The sequence below is a fragment of the Mytilus californianus genome, unplaced genomic scaffold (assembly GCF_021869535.1).
Source record: "Mytilus californianus isolate M0D057914Y unplaced genomic scaffold, xbMytCali1.0.p SCAF_10, whole genome shotgun sequence".
NCBI lineage: Eukaryota > Metazoa > Mollusca > Bivalvia > Mytilida > Mytilidae > Mytilus > Mytilus californianus.
The window spans coordinates 28398025-28407620 of record NW_026262582.1 but is presented as its reverse complement, the minus strand read 5'-3'; positions in this window follow the sequence as shown (position 1 = coordinate 28407620).

The following is a 9596-nucleotide window of genomic DNA, read 5'->3' as shown; positions in this document are numbered from 1 at the left end:
CTCTACTGTAGATGAGCAGCTTACACGTATCGAATATAGTAATATGTGTCTGTCCGTCTGTGTCAGGTTACTTTTATACTATTTAACTTACGTTAACCAAACTTGGTATGCAGTTGCATCATGGGCTTCAAGGATGTGTCATATCCAAAAGTCAGGTCACTCATAATATTTGTACCATAGAACTTAGGTAGACCAATTTTGTTATGCTGATACAACATGGAGATTGGGGTGTATCATTAACCAAAGTAAGGTCACTCTGACTTTGAAATTGTCCTATGACCCCCGTGATAGTAAAACGTTTTCTGATTTGTGTTTGGTGTATAACTATTCTTCTTTATCACATTATTCTGATCTTGATATTAACACCAAAACACCAAAAATCAATCAATCAAACTTTTTAAAATATGCTGAATCTACTCTTGTATTCAAATTTTGGGCCCTGTTTTGAAAGGTCCACATTGGGGTCTAAAGTGTCATCAAAAATTGCATTGTTGAGGTTCTTTGATATGCTGAATTTAACTGTGTATTTGGATTTTTTTTATTTTAGCCACATTTTACTATGGGTCAACATAAGGGCCCAAAGGGTCCAAAATTAACTTTGTTCATATTGTAAAAACGTTTTTTTTAACTGAGTTAACCCAAATATAAGTGTCTAGATATGTACTCATTTAAATGCTTTAGACAATATCATGCAAAATTTTCAAAAATTATGCAGGTTATTGGAGCCTCATGTTTTTAGGTTTTACTGTCTTTTTCCCTTTAGGGGAATGCTTTATTATCTGAACAAAATTCTGTTACATATTTTGTGAAACACCTTGTGTCAGGTTTCATTTATTATATTTTTCTACCCAGCCAGTTACTCAAGTATGAAGTGAGTAGATTTCAAGTGAAAAGATTTTTACCTGTACGTATGATCATGTGACTTACAGGTTAGGATTTGAATTCAAATTAGTTTGATCTTTACTTGGACAAAGACTTGCATTATTTCCTGAAAATTTTTGAAGACATGAAAAAGTTTAAAGTTTCATGACGAGTTTAAGGTATTTAATGTAGTAATAATTATTTACTTTAAGGATCATGTACCCTTCTGTTGATTCAACATGTTCAATGCTAAACATATGGAAATTTTACAGAAAATCCACAGCCTTTCCCCTTGTAATCTAATTTTTGACAATTCGGTGCTTGATTGATAGACGATAATTGCATGCAGTGTTAGCAATGATTTCCTTAAAACAAAATTATAAATTAAGATATTGGTTAAAACAAATGTAAATACGGACCTATTCAAGTACACCTTCTAGGGTGCGCTAGACTTTAATGACTCACCACGAGTTTTTTTGGGAATTAAAAGGTTATTTAGGACTTTTTGTAAACAATAAAGGCTAGCACACCATGGACAAACAAGTAAGTAATCTATGTTTAGAATTTTATAACGAAAATCTCAGTATTAAAGTCTGTGGATTTTCTACAAAAATCTGGTTTTATTTGTCTCAAAATTCCCATTTTCTATCGAATGCAATGAAACTATAAATAATAATGCTTTGTTCGAAGTTTCCCCTTGGTATATGTACAAAATGGGCAATTTCTACTGTACATTAATATCTTTGCTGTTTTGATATTTATTGCAGTTTGAAAATTTCGAATTCAGATGGCTACAGAAGGGGTCATAAACCTTAATGTATTCTGTTCTGGATTTCAAACTTTTAGTTCCAGAAAATTCCTTCAAAAGAATTAAAGATTTCACAAATTTTTCATACATAATAAGGTTGGATGGGAAACACAATGATGACTCTTAACCATTTCTTCATGTTGGTTTATTTATTTGAGAAGTATAACATTTTTTCATTAACTTCTTTTAATATTTAATGTTTCTTTTCAGCTCTTGGATTCTAGGAACTTAAAGTCATCTAAATTGGTATTAGATAGGAAAACCAGACACTATACACCATTATATAGATTTTCAACAATGCTAGACTCAGAGTATATACAGTCAGGACAAAAGTGAGTTCCCACTGAAAAAATGTCCTATCATTTCAACTAAAATCAATATTTTTCAAAGAAATTGTACTTTCAGCTAAGCTACAAAGGTCAGTAAAAGACATTTAATTAAACAAGGAGGTTATAAACACCATCTCCTTGAGTTTACTAATATAATAAATTGGGACCATGGTATCTATTTGGAAAGCTTATATATGTAATTTCCTTGGGTTTTAGTTCATCATAATCATTTGGCAAAGTTGGCTGTGTTTACGCAACAAATGTAATTTTCCTTTTCAAAATCTAAGGACTATGGATAATCTCATTGGTTGTACACCAAAAAAAAAACAACGTTATATATTTGATTAATTTCCATTTTTAAGATTTTTTTAAACCAATCATAATGTTTTTGCGTATGCTTTTGAAAATATTACAGCAAATTGATCACAGAAAAACCAGTGCAGCTGAAAAAGGCATATATATATGGAAAAGTAAATTGAATTTTGTATTTCAGAGAATTTAAAAAGACTATCCACAACATTCTCATTTTGATGAAATGTTAAACCACAGAAACTTAAAGAAGACCTACAGTAAACCTAGGCTGTATAGTATATACAACAATATAAAAGATCGGCCAGTTGTGTTCATCTATAAGGTTTGTATTGGTTGAGTATTACATTTCCAGGGGCGGATCCAGGATTTTGAAAAGGGGGCGTAGTAATAAAGTTCGCAGAGGGGAGCGAGGCGAAAAATTTTTTGGACCCTTTTTTGGCTAAAAAACAAAATAAGTGTAAAATGCATTTTATAGTTAAAGTGTAGGGTTTGGACATTTTTGGTGCCATATTCTCTCCATTAATTGTCTATTATGAAATGATTGGATGGATCCAAAGCTATGTACTAATTAATATATTTGATGTGGGATTTGTCAGTAAAAAATGGACATGGAAAATTCTCGTTTGTTGTATGGTTAGTAAGCATAACCTCACAGATTTCTTGTTGTAAACAAGATATACGTCTATTCAATGAAATTTACAATACGACTGACACAAAGAAAGACAAACAAGCAATTCGTATCCAAATGTTTGGTTGAAATGTTTCAACCAACAAGGGAAGTGAGGGGTTCCAAATCAACCAAAGGCTACGAATGAGTCGGAAATGACAATGAAGTTGTGAATGACGGTCGACACATGGAGACATATAGGCCACACCCAGCAGGCAGGTTGCAGTCGGGCCTTGAAAAAAGTATTCAGTATATCAGTTCGGCGAAACAGACATTCCGGTCAGATATGGGATTCACATGCACCCCCCCCCCCCCCCCCCCAAAAAAAATTACGCCCGTTTTTTATTCATCATGTTCATTTAATGCTAAATAATTTTGTTGAAAATATTTTTTTCTAATAGCAAAAAAGTGGACGATTATTGTTTTCAATCCAGATACGGCCAGAATTTTTGTTTAAGGCAAAAATCAGGGTCAGAATTTTTTCTGTAAAATATCTCTGACTGCCCCCTCAAATCAAATGGTCCGTACCTTAGATTTAAATCTATATCTGGAGCTTACTGATTGGGGATCACTATTCAGCAATGTTATTAATAGGCTGGGGCGTGTGGTGTTAAACATGTTTTTGTAGGTAAATAATATTGCTGTGGAACTTTTTTTTTCATGAGAGTGTAATAGAGTATTACTTTCTGTTGGGTGGAATTGTGAAAGAGAAGTCAATACGTTCTTGCTCAATACTTTGCCGCTTTGAAGGCGTCATGCTTGTCATACTCAGCCTAAGCAATGTGTTACTGTAATTTGAATTTCAAAATGACTGAGTGACTTTTTTTTTCGACGTACTGGTCAACTCCACCGTAGCGAATCACATGACTTTGACATAATCAATAATATATTACAGTAAATACCAGCGAAAAATATCTTTATATGTAAAGAATTGTCGCATAAAAATTAAATACATGGGAAATGGCAAAGTTCGAGAAGTCTAATCTGATTAATCATTTTACAAAAAAAAAAAGAAAAAAAAGTGCAAGCAAAGGGGTACGCCCTCTACGCCCCCCTCTGGATCCGCCACTGGATTCAGTTGTTCTCGACTCATATTTTTGAAAAGTATTTCAAAAGATATAAATCAAATTCTGTTCTATTGTTTTAATTCATTTTGTTCCTTGACTCAACTTAAAATGCAAAAAGGTTATAATTAAGATTTTTTTTGGACAAGTTACAATTTCATTCGGACAAGTCAGTTTTGGGTTGTACTTGTCCTACTGGACAAGTTGAAAAAAAAGTTATTGTAGAGGCCTGCCCTTCATCAATTTTCAACATTAAAAGGATTTTTTTTTAAGTACAATATTAATTACCTTGCTTATTAAAAAGGCTTTGAAAGGCATAAACATGTTGAAAATATGCTGCACAGCCCTGTGTTTTGAACTTTGTAAAGAATAATAGTGCATATGAACTTAAGATTCCAGGATATGATTTTTGTCTCGCTTGACAGAGTAAAAAAGCGAGACATAGGTATGCTGTTTTCGGCGGCGGCGACATCAACAATGTATTAGTTTGTGATAAGGTCTAGTTTATGGGGAACCACTAGTGGTAGGTTAATGATAATAGGTCATCAGTTGTATAAGCATTGGCATATCTCATTTCCATGGAGATTATTTGGCCCTGCCCCCTCAGTCATGGTCTATTGACTTTGAAACTTTTGCTTAGTTTTCATGTATTAGTTTGTGATTAGGTCTGTTTATGGGAACCACTAGTGGTAGGTCAATGATATTTGGTATGCAGTTGTATTAGCATTGGCACATCTCATTACCATGGAGATTATTTGACCCCACCCCCTCAGTTATGGTTTATTGACTTTGAAATTTTGCTTAGTTTACATGTATTAGTTTTTGTTAAGTTTGTTTAAAGGAAACTACTTATGATAAGTCAATGGTATTTGGTATGCAGTTGTATTAGCTTTGGTACATCTCATTTCCATGGAAATTGCTTTGCCATGTGCCTTCAGTCAGGGTTCATTTACTTTGAATAATTGCAAAACTTACATGTTAAAGTGTTGCTATTTTAATTTCAACATTTGCATTATTGAAATTACAAAAAAGCGAGACATTTCTCTGTGATAACAGTTTATTTACGAAACTTTTTTTTTTATCCTTAAAAGGAGTTCCTTTTGGAAATTGCATAGTCTATATTTACAGAGGCTCAACCTATAAGCTAACAAATCTGAACGGAAAGAAAAAACAAATGAGTGGGTTTGACAGTATAAATAATACTGGTATTAATAAGATGATGTGGTATGATTGCTATTGAGACAATTTCTGTTTATAAACAGCCATAGGTCATGGAACAATAACCATAATCAAAGTTAATGATACTTGCATGCAAAAAAATTTTTGATCAGTTATTTTTACAGGACAATATTAATATCTTTTTGAGATAAATATACATGTACTGTAAATTCAGAAATTGTTGCGTGCATTTATTATTGCGAATTTGTCATTTTAGACTAAAATGCAATTTTATTTTTTGTGATATTGAGAAAATCCTGTATAATAAAAACATTGCAATAATTTCTAAATTTACAGTATTAGGATTTAAGTGAAAGATAGCAATGAATAAAGGAGATGCATCAAAGAAAACATATGACCATGATGACTGTCTTAAATTTAAATTTTTTAAAGAACCAGAAATAATATAAGTTTCCACCCTTTCAAATATTATATACAAAACCGATATTTTTCAGGAACCCAAAAATTGAGCAATGACCTTGAAGAGTAAGCAATGTGTACAGTAAGATATCCGTCTTTGTAGTTACCAAAGAGTGTGGTAAGAACCTCGTCTATAATTATACATGGTAAGTATTTTTTTGTTGGTTAAAAATTATGCATCAGGACACTATAATTTTTTTCTTAGATCCTCATTAGGAAAAAAGGGGATGCAGGTATACATCAGTGAAGCAGCAACCCAACGAAAGTATTTTTTTCATATCTCAAAGCCCACCCTTAGAAATGAATTGAAGAATGCTCAAATTTTTAGACCTGCTGATATGAAAACTTGTGCAATGTCTAAATCAAATTACATAATTTCAAGCAGAATTATTTTTTTGAACGGCTTCAAAGTTTAGATTTGCTAATTTATGTTCTTTTAAACAAAACTACCAGATGCAACTAAACATTTTTGAAAATCTATGAGATGACACCAAGAGAAAAAATTCAATCCTGTTATTTTTTTAAGTACTTTATCATTGACCTTTAACATTGTTAATTTATCAATTGCTCTGTTACTTTAATTTATTCAAATTTTTACAAGTGAATGGAAGTTGTTTTGATGAAAATCACCTTTTATCAATGGGAGGTAACTTTGATAGCTTTTTCTTGTGTTTTTAAAGGAAGCAAAATTTCATTATTTAAAGAAACTGAATTTCTTCTCTCAATTGTTCCTATTTGTAATGTCTTATATATTCATAATTGATAACTGAAGATAAAGAATTTCAGAAATTGATTATATAACATAACCCTTTGCCATGCTTACATCAACACATTTTTTTTTTCATTTTCCACAAAAATAAGGCAGTGATGTAGGATGTCATTCTAACAAAACATCACAGCATGGAGACCCACATCACCACACTAACATGTCAAAAGTGTATCCTACTTCATAATGCAAATATTATTTAATAATGTTAATATACAAGTTTGTGAAAAAGAATTTTTATTTAAAAGATTTTACTCATTTCTACTCTGTAGAGACTATTTCACCAGCACTTTGACTGATGTAGAGACTTCTGACAAATAAGTACCAGTACTCAATAGAGTTGAATGCACTATTGGCGACCGGGTTTGAGGACGTGGAAAGCACTCTGTCATTGTTGGTAGTTTTAAGTGCTTTGATCTCTTAGATGAGGTCTCACATAGAAACATATGTTCCTTAGTTTCATATAAATGTTCAGTGCATTATAACTGCCAGACATCTGATTGACTTTGACTGTAGACTTATTTTTTAGTGTCTGCAGAGTTTAAATGAGTATGATTAAAACCCAGCTTATCTATTCCAAGTGTTGAGAAGATTTGATTTCAATATTCCATTAATTTATATTTTTTACTTTTGATAGCAAGGCTGAGGGTTTATGCACTTGAGTAAACTTTTTTGGACAAAGAGGTTGTCACTGTTCCTCAACAAAAAATTAACGAACAAATTTGTAAAGCTAAGCTAGAGACCTGATGCTCAGGAAAGACTATCTTTTTCTTTGAGGTTGAAATTGCAATAAAAAATGTTTAATTATATTGTGTATTTTAGCCAGCTTCCACTCTTTTTTTAAAGTTTGAAAAAAAACCATTTAAAATATTTATCCCTTAAAGGGTAACAGGATTTTTTTTAAACATTAATTAAAATGAAATAATGAAGTGATAATTTGATTTAAGCAGCCACTTGGGTAAATTTTGTAAAATTGAGCTTAAAAACATAGCTGATATATTATTGTTTTCCAAGACGAAAATTGAACCTTATTTTGGTCTGTATTGCATGCAACATTTAATTTGACCAATAGTAGTGGATGGTTGCACATATGTACAGCATGGTCAGATCTTTAAAGTAAAGAAATGTCAAAATTTAATAAAAAGGAAGCAACCACAAAAAACAGCATCCCTGACTAATTTGGTCCCCATAAAATATTCTTTCACAGGTAAAACTAAAATTTTTATGCTTCCATTTTCGACTAGCTTGAGAGAAATTTTCTTCGAAAGTAAAAATCTTATATTGTTTTTTGACAGCAGTCTTATTCCCTGCAAATTTTATGGTAAAGTGAGGTAAGAAAAAATTTGAAAAAAAATAATTCAAGTTTCTATAAAGGTTTAAAGTTAGTTAAAAGAACTAAAAAAAAGGTTGTTTAATATATAAATAATCTTCTTTTTTTTTTTATATGTTTATGTGTAACGCATATTGTATACTTGTTGACTGTGTATGAATGTAGTAGTAAGTTTATTGTCCCTCATGGTGCAACTATTGTCCTGGGCGTAGCTGAGGGCAATAGTTGTATCCGAGGGGACAATAAACTTACTTTACCACAAATATCCAGTCCGTAAGTGTTTTATTATATCAAAAAAAGACAACAGACAATAAATGGCTGTGATAAATCAACTATCGATATATATAAAGCAGAAACCCAACCATAACGTTTACTTCATAAATATTCTGAAATGCTAAGGCTACATCTTGCACTGACGTCAACCCTAGATACAATAGGTAAAAATTACTCTCGCAGGTATTTTCAAAATCCTCCATTATAGCTGCATTGGAAATCCATTGAAATATAATGAAGCTTGCAGTCAAATAGTTTCAACGAGGTCCAATAGTTGGAAACTATTGACCGGTCCAATAGTTCAAAGCTTGTAAGTCAAAATATTGTGTACTTATTTTATATAGGAAATGATAATTGAGGTAAAATAAATATTAATATTTCATTTCAGGGGGCAAAGTTACTTCAAAGAATTGAAATAAGGTTGGTTGATCCATTTTATTTTATGTTTTTATGTGTAATGTTTTATATGTATTTCTATTTCATTTTAAGGTTTACCACAGACATTTAATTTATGAATTTTATTTTTGTTACAGATGCAGCTGGGAGGATGTTTCAGTCATAGACCTTGGATAGACTCCGTTGTAGCAGACTAGGGAGAGTAGCATATAGTTCTCGTAACGCTATACAATAGTAACAAGATTATTCTACTCTGAGATTGTTAAAGGGCCTGTTTGATAGAAGTGACGCCAACGTTCTCCAACACTACTAATTTATGAATTTTATTTTTTACAGATGCAGCTGGGAGGAAGTTTCAGTCATAGACCTTGGATAGACTCCGTTGTAGCAGACTAGGGAGAGTAGCATATAGTTCTCGTAACGCTATACAATAGTAACAAGATCATTCTACTCTGAGATTGTTAAAGGGCCTGTTTGATAGAAGTGACGCCAACGTTCTCCAACACTACTAATTTATGAATTTTATTTTTGTTACAGATGCAGCTGGGAGGATGTTTCAGTCATAGACCTTGGATAGACTCCGTTGTAGCAGACTAGGGAGAGTAGCATATAGTTCTCGTAACGCTATACAATAGTAACAAGATCATTCTACTCTGAGATTGTTAAAGGGCCTGTTTGATAGAAGTGACGCCAACATTCCCCAACACTACTAATTTGTAAATTTAATGTTTGTTACAGATGGGGGCCAGAGGCAGATTCAGTCATAAACCTTGAATATGGCTTATTAGAGATCTGCTTCGATGGAATTGACAACAATTTTCTCAAACACATCACTAATCTTTATTATCTGTTTCCATTACAGAGTTTATACAGAGAATATAGGTATACCGTATTTTTAATTTTTTTTTTAATCCTATGTAAGTTTGTCATAAAGAAATAGTATGTGGTATTAATGTCAATGGGATAAAACACACAGACGAAAATAAGTTAAATACCTTTATAAGTATGGATGTAGAAAGACAGACTACCCCATAACCAAAAGAAAGGACAGACAAAAATATACAAAACAATACACAAACTAAAAAATGTACAACACCAACCCAATCAAAGACCAAGGATGAACTCAGGTGATCCAGGAAGTTGGAACCAAAA